At 42.0% G+C, this 20,460-nt stretch overlaps 1 protein-coding gene across 1 annotated transcript in view; it reads right to left on the reverse strand.

The window, feature by feature from the left end:
- The window catches only part of TTC29 (tetratricopeptide repeat domain 29), a 388,892-nt gene extending 374,619 nt beyond the window's left edge, over positions 1–14,273 (reverse strand). Inside the window, exon 1 of the mRNA XM_057310110.1 lies at positions 12,960–14,273. The gene's annotated coding sequence lies outside the window, so the exon portion shown is untranslated. The remainder of the gene's footprint in view (positions 1–12,959) is intronic.
- Positions 14,274–20,460: the final 6,187 nt, after the last annotated feature.

Genomic DNA, 20,460 nt, shown 5'->3' on the forward strand with positions numbered 1-20,460 from the left:
TCAAAAATAATAAAATACCTAGGAATAAACCTTAGCCAAAGAGTTGAAAGACCAGTAGTCTGAAAACTATAAAACATGATGAAAGAAATTGAAGATGACATAAACAAATGGAAAGATATTCCATGCTCATGGATTGGAAGAATAAATATTGTTAAGATGTCCACACTACCCAAAGCAATGTATAGATTTAATGCAATTCCTATCAGAATACCAACAGCATTTTTCACAGAACCAGGACAAATAATCCTAAAATTTGTATAGAACCACAAAAGACCCTGAATAGACAAAGGAATCTTGAAAAAGAACAGAAGTGGAGGTATCACAATCCCAGACATCAAGATATACTACAAAGTCGAAGTAATCAAAACAGTATGGTACTGGCATAAAAATAGACACAAAAATCAGTAGAATAGAATATAGAGCCCAGAAATAAACCCATGATTAAGTGATCAATTAATCTTCAACAAAGGCACAAATATGCAATGGGAAAAAGTCTCTTCAACAATGGTGTTGGGAAACCTGGACAGCTACATGTGAAAGAACGAAATGGGACTGCTTCCTTACACCATATACAAAAATAAACTCAAAATGAATTAAGAACCTTAATGTGAGACCCAAATCTATAAAAACCCTAGAGGAGAGCACAAGCAGTAATTTTTCTGACATCAGTCATAGAAATGTTTTTCTAGATATATCTTCTGAGGCAAGGAAAACAAGCTAAAACAGACTATAGGGACTACATCAAAATAAAAAGCTTCTGAGCACAAGCAGTAATTTTTCTGACATCAGTCATAGAAATGTTTTTCTAGATATATCTTCTGAGGCAAGGAAAACAAGCTAAAACAGACTATAGGGACTACATCAAAAAAAAAAAAAGTCATCAAAACTAAAAGACAACCTACTGAATGGGAGAAGATATTTGCAAATGACACATTTGATAAAGGGTTACTATCCAAAATATATAAAGAACTTACACAACTCAATGCCAAAAAAACCCACAAATAATCTAACTAAAAATAGGCAAAAGACATGCACATTTTTTCAAAGACAGTCAGATGGGCAACAGACACATGAGAAGATGCTCAACATAACTCATCAACAGAGAAATGCAAATCAAAACCACAATGAGATATCACCTCACACCTGTCAGAATAGCTAAAAGCAAAATTATAAGAAACAACAAGTGTTGGTGAAAATGTGGAGAAACAGGAACCCCCGTGCACACCACTGGTGGGAATGCAAACTGGTACAGCTGCTGTGGAAAACGGTATGGAGGTTCTTCAAAAAATTAAAAATGGAATTACAATTTGATCCAGTAATTCCACTATGGGGTATTTACCCAAGGAATACAAAAACACTAACTCAAATAAGTTACATGCACCCTTATGGTTATTGTAGCATTATTTACTATAGCCAAGATATGGAAGCAATCCAAGTGTCCGGCGGTAGATGAATGGATAAAGAAAGTGTGGTATGTATACAATGGAATATTACTCAGCCTTAAAAAAGAACAATATCTTGCCATTTGCAACAACATGGATGGACCTAGAGGGTATAATGCTAAGTGAAATAAGACAGTCAAGGAAAGACAAATACCATACAATTTCACTCATACGTAGAATCTAAGAAACAAAACACATGAATAAAGAAAAAAAAGAGAAAAACCGAGAAACAGACTCTTAACTATAGAGAACAAACAGATGGCTACCAGAGGGGAGGTGGGTGGGGGGATGGGTGAAACAGGTGAAGAGGATTAAGAGTACACCTGTATGAGCACTGAGTAATGTACAGAATTGTCAAATCACTATATTGTACACCTGAAACTAATATAACACTGTATGCTAATTATACTGGAAATAAAAATTTTTAAAAATTAATTAATGTAACCTATCACATTAACAGGCTATAAATGAAAGTCACAGGATCATATCCATAAATGCAGAAAAGCATTTGACAAAATCCAACACCAATTCATGATAAAAACTCTCAGTAAGCTAAGAATAGAAGGAAACTTCCTCAAGTTGATAAACAATAGCTACAAAATATCTACAACTAACATCATACTAAATGGTGAGAAATTAGAAGCTTTCTCACTAAGATCAGGAGCAAGGCAACAATCTCCCCTCTTATCATTCCTTTTCAACATTGTATTGGAAGTTCTAGCTAGTAAGACAAGAAGAGGAAAAAGGGAAGGGAGGGGATGGGAAGGGAAGAGAAGGGAAGGGAAGGGCATACACTTTGGGAAGGAAGAAATAAAACTGTCTTTGTTCACAGATGATCACCTATGTAAAAAATCTGTAAGAATAAACAACAAGAAAATAACCTCCTGGAACCTACAAGCAATTATAGCAAGGTTTTAGGGTACAAGGTTAACATACAAAAGTCAATCTCTCTTCTGCATAACAGCAATGAACAAGTGGAATTTGAAATTAAAAACAAAATACCATTTATAATTGCACCCAAAAACACTTAGGTATATAAAGCTAACAAAATCTGAACAAGATCTCTACAGGGAAAACTATAAAACTCTGATTAATAAAATCAAAGAACTAAATAAATGGAGAGATATTCTATGTTCATTGATAGAAAGATTCAATATTGTCAAGATGTCAGTTCTTCCCAAACTGATCTATAGATTCAATGCAATCCCAGTCAAAATTCCAGCAAGTTATTTTCTGGATTATCAACAAACTGATTCTAAAGTTTGTATGGAGAGGTAAAAGGCCCAGAACAGCCATAATAATATTAAAGAAGAACAAAGTTGGAGGACTGACATTACCCAACTTAAGATTCACAATAAAGCTATAGGAATCAAGACAGCATGGTATTGATCAAAGAACAGACAAATAAATCCATGGGACAGAAGAGGGCCCAGAGGGGCGCCTGGGTAGCGCAGTCGTTAAGCGTCTGCCTTCGGCTCAGGGCGTGATCCTGGCGTTGTGGGATCGAGCCCCACATCAGGCTCCTCCGCTATGAGCCTGCTTCTTCCTCTCCCACTCCCCCTGCTTGTGTTCCCTCTCTCGCTGGCTGTCTCTCTCTGTCGAATAAATAAATAAAATCTTAAAAAAAAAAAAGAAGAAGAAGAAGAGGGCCCAGAAACAGATCTTCCATAAACAGTCAACTGGTCTTTGACAATGGGGCAAATATAAAACAATGGGGCAAGCATCATCTTTTCATCCAACTGTGCTGGACTAACTGAACATTCACTTGCAAACAGATTGATTTAGACACAGACCTCATACCCTTCACAAAAATTAACTCAAAATGGATAACAGACCTAGATATAAGATGCAAAACTATAAAACCCCTAAAAGATAACACAGCAGAAAACCTAGATGGCTTGGGTATGGCAATAACTTTTCGGATACAACACCAAAGGTACAATCCATGAAAAAAAAATAATTGATAAGATGGACTTCATTCAAATTAAAAACTTCTGCTCTGTGAAAGACAATGTCAAGAGACTGGGAAGATAAGCCACAGACTGGGAGAAAATATTTGCAAAAGACACATCTGATAAAGAACTGTTATTCAAGATCTACAAAGAATTCTTACAACTCAACAATAACAAAACAAACAACCTGATTTAAAGATGGGCCAAGGACCTTAACAGACACCTCACCAAAGAAGATATGCGGATTGGCAAATCAGCATATGCAAAAATGTTCCACAGCATATGTCATCAGGGAAAAGCAAATTAAAAACAAGATACACCGTACACCTATTAGAATGGCCCAAATCCCGAATACCGGCAACACCAAACGCTGATAAGGACGTGGAGAAACAGAAATTTTCACTTACTGCTGGTGGGAATGCAAAATGGTACAGTCACTTTGGAAGATAATTTGGCTGCTTCTTACAAAACAAAATATACTCTTACCGTACCATTCATCAAGTATGCTTCTTGGCATTTATCTAAAGGAGTTGAAAACTTATGTCCACACAAAAACCCGCACGTAGATGTTTACAACAGCTTTCTTCATAATTACCAAAACGTGGCTACGAGCCCTGAAAAGACACGGCAGAACCTTAAATGCATATGACTAAATGACAGAAGCCAGTCTGAGAAGGCTACATACTGTAGGACTCCAACATTCTGGAACAGGCAAAACTATTCCAGAGACAGTAAGAGGATCAGTGGCTGCCGGGGGCTGGGGGTGGGGAGAGATGAACAGGCAGAGCCCAGAGGATTTTTAGGGCAATGACAATTCTCTGTATGGTATTACAATAACAGATATATGTCCTTATGCGTTTGTCCAAACCCACAGAATAGATGCACAGCACCAAGAACATAATGTAAACCATGAGTGATCGCGTGATGTGTGAGTGGAGGTTCCTCAATGACAACAATGTCCCACTCTGCTGGGGGGTGCTGATAATGGGAAAAGCTATGCATGTGTGGGGGCAGGCAGTAAACGGGAAATCTCTGTATCTTCCTCTCAACTTTGCTGTGATCCTAACACTGCTCTTAAAAAATAAAGTCTAATAAATAAGGAAATAAGCAAGCACGTATATAGACGCCCCGTGTGTGTGTGTGTGTGTGTGTGTGTGTGTGTGTGTGTGTGTGCGCGCGCCCTTTCCTTACTTTCAATAGTTGAAAGGATGAGTGAAATGGGTCAACAAGCCTCGGATAGCAGCATTTTCCCGTGTGACCCGGAGCCGGCCCAGCCCTACCGCCGCCTGGGTGAGACCCTCTCGCACCAGCTTTACTCAGTGCCTTCCATTCAACACTTAGCTCTGCTTGCAAATTCGACCCTCGGCAACTCTGAATTCTGAAGTGCTATCCACTAATACAAACGGTCTCTCTTGTCAAAGGGCCTGGAATGAATGTTTATTTCACGTCTATATTCTTCCTCAGCTTATCTATAGCCAGATTGACTTCGCCATTCTCAAATTTCAGCCTTTTTATTCTCCCGGTCCAAATTTACATTGCTAGTTAATAACATCCTGGTTTATTCTGACCAACTGCACATACATACCTCTCCCACCTCTCTGCATCCTAAATGCATCCTACACTAACTTTATTGTCATGATTTCCTGCTGTCAATCTCATATTGGAAGAGGCGACATGGCTCTACTTTGTCATGGTGAAAAGTTTATCCTGCAAATTTTCAGTTTCTTAGGTCTTCCGTGAATGGCTGTGCTTATCTCATGTGTGCTTCTAGGCATCTCCAGGGCTCTGCATTTTAACTTCGTACTTCTAAAAGCATCTGTACAGAGATAATATTAATGTTATTGCAACAGACAGGCAAAGCCTCATTTCTCTCTGCTTTGACTGAAAATGCCTGTTCGTAGTGAAAATGTGCAGACATAGGCATTTTTGTGTGAGGTCTGAATGTGTGTGGGTCCAGCCATTGGCAGCAGGAAGAAATAAGACACAGCTGCCAGATGGTTTGGTTTAAAAAAAAAATACCAGTCAAATTGACTGGTGATCCACAACCATTAAAATTATTTTCCCAAAGGATCCTTTATTCTGGAGCTGGGAAAAACTCCTAAATGCACTCTCAGTTGCTTGGCAGAGTGGGAGATTTAAAGGTCACTTATCTTTCCAAACAGCTACTTATCTAAACATGTTGGGTGTTTTAAATTCTGTATACAACTGCTGATCAAATTCAAATTTTTTAAATACCTGATTTAGAATTCAGAGTAGGAAGACAGAAAGTAATAGAAAAATAATCGGAATTGGAGTTAAGTTCTAGTCTCTACTGTTAATTGATTAATCTCAATGCAGCCCTAAGCCTCAGTTTACTGCTCTGTAAAATGGAGATTTAAAAAAATCTCTGACTAGGTCACAGCCATAGAGTCGTTTAAAGATCTTGTGATAAAAATGCATGGGAATGAACTCCATAAACTATGTAGTGCTATTGAACCTAAGCTGTTGTCATAATACTGAAACAGAAGTTCCTGAGAAAATGACCACTTCACAGGAATCTATGAATTGCCCTGGTAGAATCAGCAGACTGGCTTTCTTCAGATCATCCACATTGCAGCTTTCATTTTGCTGGTTTGCTGGCATAAGTCTTCTTACGTTGTTTTCTCTATTTTTAGCCCCAAACAATCAACCCTAAAGCAGAGTTGTCTTACAATAATAAATAATGTTTAGAAAAAAAAAACCTGGTGCAAAACAATGGTATTCTAAATTTTCACCATGCACACTGGCAACAAGAATTTCAGTAGAAAATAGTTGACTGTCGTCCCATTAGTTGATGTGACAGTGATGGTTATGCTGCGACAACATCGCTTCTTCACTTTACACTTCCACTCAATGTTTCCATGGGGTCCTCACTGATCCTCGGCCTGCCTTCCCACCAGCTCCTGCTCCTTACTGTGGATCTGCCCACTGTAAGCTCCTCGAGGTCAGTGACCTCCTCCCTCTGACTTTTGGGAGCTGAGGACAGGCTCACTTTCTCAAGTGCAGTAGGAACAGGGTAGAAACTTGCCACATGAGTGAGGGAGGCTGACACATCTCTTCTCCTCCAAGGCCTGGGCGCCTGGGTGGCTCATGGGTTAAGCGACTGCCTTCGGCTGAGGTCATGATCTCCGGGTCCTGGGATCAAGCCCTACGTGGAGCCCCACGTTGGGCTCCTTGCTGCTTAGCGGGGAGCCGGCTTCTCTCTCTCTGCCCTGCCCCCCTGCTCATGCTTGCATGCTCTCTCTCTCAAATAAATGTTTTTTTAAAAAAATCTTTTTAAAAAAAAACAGCCCACAGACTAAGGCACTGCCGATGGAAGCAACAGAGAAAATCAAATCCCACATCCAGTCATGACTAAACCCAACATCCCCAGATTCCTGTGCCCACTAAATGGGACAACATTTTTCCTAAGAAATAAACAAAGAGTAAATAAAATGGAATGTCATCTTCCCTGAATGATGCTGTCCTCAAGGATGAGGTTTCTCTATGACCTCTGTACCACACACTAAGGAACAGCAGCGTTCAGGAACATTTTTAAAAGCAGAAAGGAGCAAGCAGTTTGCAGAGGTCTACAAATCACTACACAGAGCACTAAAATACTCTAAAATCTCTATTTCTAAGCTCTTATTCCATCTCAAACAGAAGACATTCACATTTTAAAAGAAGTTTGCTATTAACCACTAAGTGAAACTACAATTCTGTCATCTTTAACTGTGTTCCTCATTAGGTCATAACAACTAGGGACGTAAAAGTAACAATTATGACTTCTGAAAGAAGCATAATATTAGGGCACCTGGGTGGCTCAGTCAGTTAAGCATCTGCCTTCGTCTCAAGTCATGATCCCAGGGTCCTGGGATCCAGCCCCACATCAGGCTCCTTGCTTCTCCCTCACCCTCTGCTGCTCCCCCTGCTTGTGCTCTCTCTCTCTGTGTCAAATAAGTGAATAAAAAACCAAACATGATATTGAACAGCCATGAACATGAAACTGTGAGGTTATAATATAAAATAAATTAGGCTCAGAGCATATAAGTATTTCAATTAAAAACACAAAGTAAGAGATATTATCCCGGAACTCTATTTCTCTAGCTGACCTTTCACCATTCATATTATGCAGCTCAACAAAACCTGGGAATAATTGAAGAAAAATAACTGAAGTCAAAATATGTAGCTTCCGTTTCAACTTCCACCATTTGCTAGCCCTGTGACACAGGACAAGTTAGTTACTCTGCTCTCTTAGATCCAGTCTGTTGGTCTGTACATCCCACCTCGTGGGTTGATGTGGGGTCGAAAAATGTTATGACAGAGAGTGTAAATTTTTATAAACTCTGCATTTCCATTCTGTTTTTAAAACATGATTTGTGAGAAATGGCTTAAATCAGCAAACTGGCTTTTAATTGTGCTCTTTTTGAAGGCTGAGGTCTTCACACTTACTTTTATTTTAATGACTTTACCCAGACAGGCATTCGTGACACAAAGCAATGAGATCTTTGCAGCACAATTCCCCACCACAAGGATAAAGCATTCTCTTCAGGTGTGTGTTATTTTATCACTAAACTTTCTTGGGCACTTGCGGAAAGTAACTTCAGACACGCTTCAGTCCTGAGGACAGGCTGTGGCACAAGCCATAAATGAGCAAAATTTTAAATATGGACGTGGAGTGATGGAATGCCCCCCTGCTCCCGTATTCCGACGCTGAAAGCCCAGCCAACTTGGGCAAAGGCGAGTGGCTTTCCAAGGCAATTGCGAAGCCTCGGTATCTGGAGCAACCAGCCACCTAATGTGAAATTCTTTTCATCTTCCCTCCACACTCCTGTGAAAACCAGGAGGATTTCTGAGAGGAGCAGAGATTCTCAGTCATTGCAACGAGGCGGCTTTCTTCTAGTTCGAGCTCATGAGAGGAAGGACAATTTCACGTTACCCATACACACAAGATGACAGGGGAGGAGGTGAGCTGATGGCATGAAATACATATGCAAACCCTCCCTTGGAAGCTTGCTTTTCACCATCTTGTACAAAGTTAATGGAAACCAAGGAACTACCATTCCAGAATCGTCGCCCCTTTAATCCTTAATAACCAAATAAAAATGGGCAGCCTGTATTCAGGAGCAGCTCTAGCAAGCAGATCTCCAGGAGACAAGGCTCCCTACAGACTTTCCCTTGATCTTAAAGCTTAACTTGAAACATTTATATGCACGGAGCACCTGGCCAAGAGATGTGAGAAGGCCTTTTTTCACCTTGGCTCTATTTCTTTCTTTAATAATAAATTCTCAGCTTTCTTTCTTCCCCTTCCTGGAAACTGATTTCATTCTAAATAATGTTTTTTGTTCTTTCTTAATAGTTTAAGAAAAGCAAGACAAACTTGAAAACCCCCCATTAACACCCATCAGGTTCCCTGCCTGCCGATCGGTATCATCTTTACTTTAGGAAAGAGGAGGCAGAAGTCAGGGCAGGTTAATTCCAATCAGGTTGAGAACTTCTTTTGTTTGAATTCAAAGGACTCAGGTTCACCTATTATGCAATTTCATGTCAGCTGGCTACACAGGGCTTCCACCTTCACACACCCTGCTGGGGGGAGAGGTGATGTGCTCAGTACCCTGATGGCACGGGTTTAAATCCACAGGAGTCAGAATTACGGTCAGACATTTAACTGAGGAGGAAAAAGCCAGTCCTGAAATGGTAAGGTCATCTGGGTCACGTTCTCGACGAAGACACAAGATATTTAATAGTGAAGACACACACACAGTCTGCAATGAAGCCTTTCTTCCAAACCAGGTCAAACCCAGGATGGAAACCATACAACTACTTTGAAATAAATGTATTTCAAGAAAGGAGTCCTAGTTCCTAAGCATCCTCTCTCTCCTCTCTTTCTTTCCTACTTCGTCCTATAAAATAGGTTGCAGGAAACTCACCAAAGACACACACGATACAAAAGGATACAATAAGTCGTTGAAACTGGAGCAAAGGGGGAACTGGGTGAAAGAGCAAATGCTGAAGGAAGTATTCCCTCCTGTGTGGCTGCTGGAGGGCGGCAGGTGCAAGCTCGCTCTAGGGATGGCGGACCTAGTCCCGTGCCTGTCATCGCCCCGTGTGGCTCCATCCCGCAGCCTCGCCTCCTCTAAGCCCACTCTCCATGCCCCCGAGTGATGCCTCTAAAAAGCAAATCAGATCAGGCCTTAGTGCCACTCAGAGCATGTTGCTGGCTTCCTGCTATATTTGGGGTAAGGTCAGAATTCCTCCCATAGCTTACTCAGCCCTCGTGACTTGGCCCCTCAAGCTCCCAACCCTGTCTCGGGGGCCCCTGCCACTCTGCCCTGCGGCCACACCAAACCTCCCTCAGCAATCCCGACCTGCCCTTCCCTGCACAGCTGGGCCTCTGCACTGGGTGAACTTGCACTTAAATGTCCTCCACGTCTCAGTTCATCTCCAGTTCACATGCTCCTGAAACATGCCCCCCCCTTCCTCACCGTGGCATCTGCCACACTTTACCATCTCCTCAATAGCTTGCTTTTGCTGGCCGGTAACCCTCTCTGACAATAGCAACTGGGTCTAGGCTGCTCTGAATTTTACTCCCAGAATCCAGCCGAGTGCCTGACATATTATTACCGTTTAACTGTATGGTATTATTTGTTGCGTGAATAAACAACAGTAACAATAACTCACACCTATTAAGCACTTACCAGGGGCCACAAAGGATGCCCAATGTTTTACTTTCATTATCTTTATGAGAAAAAAGAACCATTCTTCACAGTAAAGCCATGAGGCAGATTATTACCACCTTCATTTTACAGACGCGGAAACTGAGGTTTCCCGTGTAACCATGGGTGCTAAGCTACCAACTGATTCTAAGACTTGAGCTCTAACCGCTACCTTACACTACCTTTCTACAGATAAACGATGCTTCCTTAAGCCTCAGCAAAGAAGGAACAATGCTCAGTTACAAGATCCACAGCATCTGAAAAAAACCCAAAAAACATTGGGGAGAATCATGGCTTTTCCTAGGTTCTGAAACTTAAAATATTTCTTCCCCTGGGTCATATCAAAGCATTTCCCAGTGGCCTGATTTTGCGGATGGCAGCCTGGGAATCCCTGCTGGGAGCAGAAGAGCAGATTCTATAGAGCCTCTTCCTAGAATGTTCCTCAATACATGCCAGTGGCACCATATAGATGCATACTGAGGGGGCGCCTGGGTGGCTCAGTCGGTTAGGCGTCTGCCTTCAGCTCAGGTCACGATCTCAGGGTCCTGGGATGGAGCCCCGCATCGGGCTCTCTGCTCCTTGGGGAGTCTGCTTCTCCCTCTGCATCTGTGATCTCTCTCTCCCTCTCTAATAAATAAATAAATATATCTAAAAAAAAAAAAAAAAGCATAGGAGAGTCCGTTGTCCACAAGGCAAACTACACAGTTCTCTGCTGATCCGGCTAAACCAACGGGTTAGCTAATTTACCAAAAGCAAACTCAGCAAATATTCATGTTGTTACTTCGAGATCATTTTCCCCTTGAGAAGAGAGAGGAAGCAGACAGCTGGTGGGAAAGGAAGGCAAGGGCTGGCGACCCTCTCTGACCTGGAACAGTAATGACGTGTGTGCAGGGGAACTGGCTTTGGCAGCTTGGGTCTCACTGAGGGATCTCTGAGAAAACCAGCATCTGGGCCCAGCTTCCTCCTCTGTAACCTGAGACCCCAGGTCCTTTCTGCTCCAGGGTTGCCTCAGCTGTCCGTGGCTGCTCTCCTCAGAAGGTGCCGCGGTCTGTGGTTTTGTTTGGAAGTTAAAACCCTGCTGCCCATCTAAAAGGTGGATAGGTTTAGGGCTTGGTCATCAAAACTCAGAACTAACCAAGCAATTCTGGCTACCTGTGCCTTACCATCTTGCTGCCACAGAGGTGGGAAGCCCTCGGCGGCAGAAAACCACACACACACACACACACACACACACACACACACACACACACCCTTCCTGACAGGTGTCACTGTCCACTTCGGGATCCAGTGCCGTTTGCACACTTGCTTTCTGTGTCTGCCCCAAGAGTCTTGGAACGACTACGCCTTTACCAGTCAGTGCCGCGCTGCCCCTGCTTCCCCACCTTGGAAGCATCTCTCCCTGAAACCCAGTTACGGGGTTCGACAGCAACTCCTCTACAGCACTGTGAATGGAAATCTTAGAGTCTGTGAAGAGAGAAGTCCGTAAAGGGAGCACATTTTCTCTTCAATCACTTGACTCTAACATCTCAACAAAGTCCGTTACAGATGTGAGCCTTCTCCTTTTAAAGCCACGCACCTCTGCGTCTGTTTTTCAAAAGATACACTTCTCGTCTTGCGGCCATTGGCGGTTATTTCCCAGCCTTTACATTACCCTCGTAAAATGGCTCTGAAGTGGGTGAACAGTAGAAAGTCTCTGAACAAAATGGACTCCCTTTCCCCATGAAGACATGATGATAAAAACATACGTAAAAATCTGAAAATTCTAGGATAAGAGAGGTTGGAATCTTTAGAGTATTTCCGACCCACGTGTTGGCTTTTGAGGGATTTTGTAAGTAAAGGTATCTAATTCTATCAACTGGGAGAGAATAAAGCTGTGTACTTACAGGACATGCAATTTTATTCTTCCTGTTAGCCACAATATTTACAATTCTAACAGCAGGTTTACACAATATTTCTATGTATGATTTTCAGAATTTCATTCTGAATTTCTTTTAACTCAACACTTACTAGATATCTAGTATCATCTTATTTTCAATTAAGTCCTCCATAAATAAGGGCAATGGTAAAAAGTTCAAAACCATTCAGGAGAAAAAAAAATTGAATTAGTTGAGAAATAAGTCCAAATTTCAAAAGCAAAATGACAAGCACGTAAAACAAAGGATTTTGGTGTATTTGACTTGACAAAGAAAAGGGCCGTTTTATATTTTTCTAGTAAGAAAGAGAAGTGGTCACCTTAAATCTGTAAAGGTAAATTCCCGTTAGACTTCTAAAGAAAAGGGGCTTATGTGTTTGAAAGGCAGTGTGTGTTCAGTCTACGGGGGGATAGAAACTCAGTAGAGAGTCATCTTGGGGAGGGAGGAGGCAGGCCTCCAAAATGGAGGAACGCAGTTAATGATTTCTGAAGGTGAGCTCCCGCCAGCCCTCAGGACTGGCAATTCGCCCAGCGTTTAGTAAATAGCCCTCACTTAGTGGAGGTGGCCTCATGCTTTAAAAGAATACGCACGTCTCTCATGGTCTCTGCTCATCAGCACACACAGACCTCAAGAATCTTTGGTGCTGAATTAATGCCAAGCGTCTCACTTAAGTGGCACAGCCCGTCTTCCATTAGAGGCAGGTAAGGAGAGAGAGGGGCCATTTTTTTTTTTTTTTTTTTAGCAACCAGGTTTAAAAACAAAAAGAAAAATTGCCCATGCTCTCCCAAACTTTTCGATAGCTTGTCAAAATAAGGGACAGTGGAAGCATACAACATAACAAAATGCAAACACCAAAACCTTGTCCTTCGAAGCAACTCCTCAGCGTTCCCTACGTGGTTCAATCACGCTGCTCATTAAACAAGTCATTTTAATACTCACTGTCAGCCCAGTCTTCCAGGTGCCAGGATTTCCTTTTGAAGACAGAAGGTGTGCTGTGGGCCAGCTCTGCAGAGAGGTAAACATATGGAAACCAGGACAGGCTTTTCTGGTGCTAGACCTAGCACCTTCTAAATTTAGAGGCCTCCCTCCCTCTCTCTCTCTCTCTCTCTTTTTTTTTTTTTTTTTGGTTTAAAACATGTTTAAAATTTATTTTAATATTTCAGTTTGCACAGAAACAAGGTGCTGTGAAACACACCTCAAGTGTCTTTTAAAAATTAAAACAGGATTGATTTGTAGTGTCAGTGATTCCCGCTAATCAAAATCACTGACGATTTTTCAGGAGGAAGAGGTCTGGTTTAACTCTCTCACTAGAGAGCACTGCTTCCTCTTTCCGTTTTGATCTAAATCTGAATATTTTCCTACAGATAATCCTCTTGCATTTTTTAAAGCAGGGAATAAAATTCTCAGAAAATACATGTTTCTTTGGACACACAGACTCCTGGGGCTCGGCCTAGACGGACGAGCAGTACTTCAGGTCCCTCTGCTGGCCCGGCTCAGGGCGCGCTTCTCCTGGAAGCGCAGGCCCAGAGTCCCGCTGCCTCGGAGTTAAGACTTCCAGGGTAGAATGTTCCGTGTACTCTGTTCCTACTGCCAAGGAGCAGCACTGGAATGCGGGGAGTGGTTAAGTGTGGACACCACTTAGGACAAGAAAAGCAAGCATCTGCCAAAGGAGGATTCCCCAAAGTTGTGTATCTACTCTGAAACCGACCCATTTTTTCAACTCCTGAGCCATTTTCTGACTGTTGTTGGGTTTTTTGCCATTGTATTTTAAAACTTAGAAGTGACTTCTAACATATGGGGATCCTTTTGTCTTTAGAGTCAAGGATTTCTTAACCAGAGAAACAAAAAAGGACAGAGGGATTTAACAAAGCCGTAAGTTTCCCAGAAACCTGCCTTCTAGCAACAAAAAGTCTCACCTAAGTACAGTTCTGTGAGCAGCAGATCTGATGCTTTGAAACTGGTGCATCAGGTTATGGCCTCCTAGTGCTTTTTCTTCTATGAAAACAAAATGGTTCTATGGTGGTTTTAAAAGGTCTCTGTACCTCTGTACTTTAATTTTAAACACATTCAAGAAAGCACCATCCTCTTTAAATTGTCATCATGAGGACCTTTATATAAACCCATGAATTAACACCAGAAAAGGGTGCTGTTCTTTTCTAATGCTAATCCCCATGATATTTTGAACATCAAAAAAAGAAAAGATGATATTGGATAAAGGAAAAAACTCATGAGGTCAGTTGATTCAAATAGGTCAAGGCAATAATATATAAATAGTGATTAGCTGGTCTCAAGCTATCACATTAAACCAAAAAGTAAATAAAGACCCACAGCAAAAAAAAAAAGAGAGAGAGAGAGAGAGAGACCCAGAGCAAATAATGACAGAGAGAGACTGAGACAGAGACACACAGAGAAAGAGAAAGAGAGAAGAAAATGAGAAATGACAAAGAAAACCAGTATTTCATATAGCTGATGGGACCCTCACATTTTTCAAAAGTGGTAATTAATGATTTTTTAAGATATACATCTTAATACATAATATGACAATAGAGGGACGTCATTCTGGGATATCTGAAATTATTTCTATACAAATTCACCACACGCCACTTTGAGAATCTTCCATTATGAAAAACACACAGGAGAGGCAAAACTATGAACAAGCTATCTTTCTCATCACATCAATTCCAGCCCATATGTAGATTTGATAACCTTTGTTTTAGACATTTAGGGTGAATAAATATTTCAATTACTAGAGTTCTGTGATTATTACAGTGACTTCAATTTTTTCATAATTTCATAATTTTTCATAATGCTTGAGTAATTTTATTTTTATTATTTTTAAAAATATTTTATTTAAATTCAATTTAGTTAACATATAGTGTATTATTAGTTTTGGGGGTAGAATTTAGTGATTCATCAGTTGCACACAACACCCAGGGCTCATTACATCACGTGCCCTCCTTAATGCCCATCACGCAGTTCCCCCATCCCCCCACCCACCTTCCCTCCAGCAACCCTCAGTTTGTTTCCTATAGGTAAGAGTCTCTTATGGTTTGTCTCTCTGTTTTTGTCTTATTTTATTTTTCCTTCCCTTCCCCTATGTTCCTCTGTTTTTTTCCTTAAATTCCACATATGAGCGAAATCACATGGTATTTGGCTTGAGTACTTTTAATTAAGACTTTTTCTCTTAAAAAAGTGTATATAGCAATTTAAAGTTAAACCGAGTTAAAATTCATTTTGAGGATTCTCTTGCTGGAGAAATTAAGGACACGAGGTCCACTTGCAAACTTATTGATAATCAAAAGCATGTGGAGGTGCTTTGAAAAGTCCAGACACCCATGCACCACTTTAGATCTACAGAATCAGAATCCCCGGGGCAGTCCCTGGAATCTTATACTTACTGTTATGCCCCTGGGTTTGGAATCGAGAGAGGTTAAATGATTTGAATAGAAAAACCATCCAACACCTGGGCAGTTCCCTACAGCCACAAAGACCAGATGAACCGAGGCCACACTACATATGGTACATAAGCACCAGGCACAAGTATGTTCCCCCAAGACGCAAACAAACAGAATGTTGTCAAGTTTCTTTCTAGGTAAGTAAAGCACAGATTCGTAATTTAATACGGTCGACTTTATTCCTATTATACAGAGTGATGCATTTAAATTACTGGTCTTTGCTTTTATTTATTTATTTATTTATTTTTACTTTGGTTGTTAGAAAAATAAATCTATAGTGTTTATTGGTGTCAACGCTGTAACACAAAAGAGCAATGTTGCCATCTAGTGGTCAACTGAAGACATTAAAGAAGCAGGCTGTCTTGTGAAATGCCTGGTTGGAGGAAATGAACCCCAAGGAAAGAAGGTGAACAAATTTCAAGAGCAAAGACTTCACGACTGAAAGAACTCCTCTAAACTATGGATACTACCACCAGGCTCTCTGAACCCATGTCAGCTTCTAGTCCTAGAATCACAAGTAAACGTCAATTGACAGCAGAGCTGTTTCATTTGGCTTTTGGGTGTTTTGTTTTGTTTTGTTAAACATTTTATTTGTTTTACAGAGAGAGCGCAAGCAGAGGGAACGGCGGGCAGAGGGAGAACCAGGCTCCCCACGGAGCAGGGAGCCCCACGCGGGACTCGATGCAAGGACCCTGGGATCATGACCTGAGCCCAAGGCAGCCGCTTAACCGACTGAGCCACCCAGGCGCCCCACTTTCGGGGTTTTTTGGGGGGGGTTCGGCTAAGATTTATTAATTTATTTTAGAGAGAGACAGCACACGCGCACTTGCACTGGAGTGGGGGGAGGGGCAAAGGGAGAGAATCTTCAAGCAGACTCCCTGCAGAGCGCAGATCCCCAGGCAGGGCTCAATCTCATGACTCATGAGATTATGACCTGAGCCCAAACCAAGAGTCAAACCAGGAGTCAGATGCTCAACTGACTGAGCCACCCAGGCGCCCCCATTTGGCTTTTTAAAAATAACACTGTAGGGGTGCCTGGGTTGCTCAGCCATTAAGCATCTGCCTTCGGCTCAGGTCATGATCCCAGGGTTCTGGAATCAAGTCCTGCATAGGGCTCCCTGCTTGGCGGGAAGCCTGCTTCTCCCTCTCCCACTCCCCTTGCTTCTGTTCCCTGTCTCACTGTCTCTCTCTGTCAAATAAATAAATAAATAAATAAAAAGGAAACTCGGTGGAGGGCATGGGCCACCAGGTCTGATTATTTTTTAAAACAAAACAAAAACAACACTGTAAACTTGCTCATGTTGGTGTCTTTGTGTAGGTTCCAAGGTGAATTTTAATATTGGGAGTTTCTCAAACCATCAAGGACATCATCCTTCACAATCATGGCAAACCCATGGCTTTCCTCCAGTTGCTTGGGCTGCCTGAACCCATGGCCATTCCCCACCTCTGACAGCTTAGGGAAGTTGACACTGTTCCTGAGTATCTCCTCTGGAAGCCCTCCTTGTCTGAGCCCTCCCACATTCAAAGCATGCAGTCATGGGAAGGAGCTGGCCTCCCAAGTCACGCGGATGAGGGAGACTACCATGTCCACAGGTGCACACACATGTTCATAGAAGTGAGCACACATATGATCACGAAGGAGGAAATGGACATCATTCAAAGAAAAAACACTATTTGGCAATTTTAGTTATTTTCATTTTAAATATTTGGCTTGATTTAAGTGACCTCAATTAGATCATGCTATTTCTTAAAGTTTAATGTAACTCTAACTTAACTTTTTTTATTTCTAAGAGGTACAAAACTGGTTTGGGGGAAGCCACTGTATCTGTCTTTAAAAGGTGACGGGTGTAACGCTCGTCTTTCAAAGAGCTATAAAATAGTCTGTCTTATACATTGAAATAGGGTCTCCTAGGGAAGGATGATGGGACTATCCTATAGTCGAGTTCCGAAGTCAGATTCTTAGAGGGACATCCGGGTTACTTCTGGGAGTCACCTGTTCCTTGTTTTCTTCATTTAATGGGACACATATCCATCTTTACCTGGCTAAAAGGCATTCTCACTCAAGATTTCCTTCTTCCTGATTGATTCAGGCATACAGATCTTTTGTTATCCAGTCCTTTGAAAATGAAAAGGTACCTGACCAGTAGGGACAGAATGACACACTCATTCCAATACGCGCACACACAGGAAGACCTGCCTAGAGAGAATATGTAAGGAAAAGCCAGAGAAAGGTGGTGGAGAACACCAGGTTAATAGCAGTCTTCCAGATGACACTGCAAACTCCTGGCCAGTGAGGCCTTAGATACGGAGTTTATTGAATCATTACATGAAAAAGCGCGAGAGAGATTATTATGTGTCAGTTACTGTTCTCTGCCCTTTAGATAAATAAACTCCTTTAATCCTCAGAACAACCTAGGAGGTAGGTGCTTTAATTATCCCCATTTTACAGATGAGGAAACTAAGGCATAGTAGGATTCAGTGACATGTCCATGGCCACAAGGCCAGCAATCAGAGGAATGTAATTCGATTCCAGGTGATCTCTCTCCAGAGTCCACGCTTCTAACTGCTATACAAAACCACCTTTGTCTATGCAAACGTAGCCCTTCCCAACAAAGAACTACAACTCGATAAAACTCAAGCAAAATTCTAAACAACAATAAATTTTCCTGGATTATTTTAAAGGTTTTGGTGGAACAATGAATCATGGAACACTACATCAAAAACTAATGAGGTACTGTATGGTGACTAACATAGCATAATAAAAAAAAATTTTTTTTTAATTTAAAAAAATAAACAAATAAGGAATAAAGGCTTTGGTGGATCTAGAGTCCCTCTGGCTCCTCACCGAGGATGCTAGTCCTCATCACAAAGTACTAAGCCAGACGGATCACAACAGCATTAGGCTGTGTCTGGACCAGGACTCATAGCCAGCAGATGACGCCGGGGATCAAAAATCAATCTATTCCAACCATTAGAAGCTGTATTTTAAAATTCCTTTTTTGTATCAAGTCATTAGACTGCCTTTTTGCCACTCTCAAAATTATGACATTGCAGCAGAAGAAAAAACTTGGGCTTCTTGGGACTTCGGTAATTTGGCCATCAAATATATAGATACATACACATATATGCTTATTCTGTAAATGCTTACTGAGCACCTGCTACTTGCAAGGCATTCCCTTGATGCTGTTGGGGACGGGAAGATAAATGACAAGTCACTGCAATCAAGATGCTCACAGACAGTCGGGAAGATAAAAAAAGATGTAAAAGTAACTTTGACTGGGGCGCCTGGGTGGCTCAGTCGGTTAAGCGTCTGCCTTCCGCTCAGGTTGTGATCCCAGGGTCCTGGGATCGAGCCCCGCACCTGGCTCCCTGCTCAGTGGAGTGCCCTCTACCCCTCACCCTGCTTGTGCCCTCTCTCTCTCCCTCCCTTGCTCTTTCACTCTCGCTTGCTGTCTCTCAAATAAATAAATAAAATCTTTCTTTAAAAAACTGTGATCGTACAATGACGCAGTGATTCTTTCTGAAGTAGGCACAGAGCCTTGGGTCTTGTGAATCCTGTAATTCTCTGTGGACCAGACTAGTCCTCAACTTGACCACAGTGGATAAAGAGCATTTCTGGAACACATCATTCACTGACTCACAAAAAAACACACTAGATCTTAGTTTAAAATTCACCACGCAACCACAGTACTATAGAGAGCCACAAAGGCTGCGACCAGAGAAGGCAAGTATGTGGAGGAAGCAAGCTCAGGAGAAGCACCCAAGAACAACTACAACATGCTTATTAGCTCTCCCAGGAAGCCGTGGCTTTGACATCATTCCAATAACACAAGGGGTTTTACCTCATATCCAGAAGACTGAAATTTCTCCTGACTTCATTCTGATCTAAAGTATCTTATAAAAATTGTCTGGAGTGCCTCTTAGTTTTTCACCTGGTCCTGAGCAAACCACACGCTCCCCCTCACCAGAGAGGTTATTAAAGACTGCCAGCCCCCACCCCCTCTCTCCACCTACTCTTTGTCCCAGGCTCTTCTCACCACTGAGGGTCTGCTGTCACTTTGTAACTGCTAGCTGCTTCTGTGGCAGTTGGGGTCCATAAAGATTACTCAGATTAGCTTAGGTTAAAAGATGCACGAGACTTCACTGAGCATGCTCTCCTAAGGCTTAAAATAAAGGCAAAAGCTATGGTGCACCGAGAGGGGGAGAGAGAGTGAGTGAGCATGCCAGCATTGGGAGTCAAGCCTTCCCGGCAAAACTCTCCGGGATTATTCTTATCTGCTGAAGGACGTGCTTGGTCTCCAGATGAAACCACTCAGATTTGTACTATATATCTTGGCTTCCCAAGACGTCCAGGCGGAAGTTCCCAGTAGGGTCTTTTATGCCCCCAGGTCCTATTAACCAAGCCAGACCAACTGGTTATGTCGGGTGAAATCTACTGAAAAACAATCTGGCCTAGGGTTTCACCAGGGGAGTTTGGGACTATAAACAGAGCATCATGAATCATTAGTTAGCTGGTTGGCTAGCCCATTAACCTGAAATTGGCCAAGAATCAAAGCTACACATCCAGCCATCCATGGAAATAGCATAGGGCTGCTTCAGTCCAGCTGCAAAATAGCCTTACAACACAGGTGCTTGGGTTGCAAGCAAAAGCGGCTGATTCTGACTAACTCACGCAAAGAGGAATTTACTTGGAGGCAAGAGAATTAGATTTGAGCACAGACATTTAACAAGGCAGTTCCCAGAGAAGGAAGCAGGAATGACAAGACGTTGCCAGGACCTAACGGAGTTCCAACCGATTTTCCTGTCCTTTTGCTCCTCATTTCAAAATTCAAATGTATGGGGAAGGGGAGATTCCAATAGCTAAACTTGCCACCCCCCCCCACCCCCGGTCTCAGGAAGGGTGGGACTCCCGACAGCAGTTGAACAAGGCTGGGTAAAAGGTCATTTCTGACAAGAAAACTGACTGTTATTAGAAAGGCAAAATG

The sequence above is a fragment of the Ursus arctos genome, unplaced genomic scaffold, assembly GCF_023065955.2.
Source record: "Ursus arctos isolate Adak ecotype North America unplaced genomic scaffold, UrsArc2.0 scaffold_11, whole genome shotgun sequence".
Classification (NCBI taxonomy): domain Eukaryota; kingdom Metazoa; phylum Chordata; class Mammalia; order Carnivora; family Ursidae; genus Ursus; species Ursus arctos.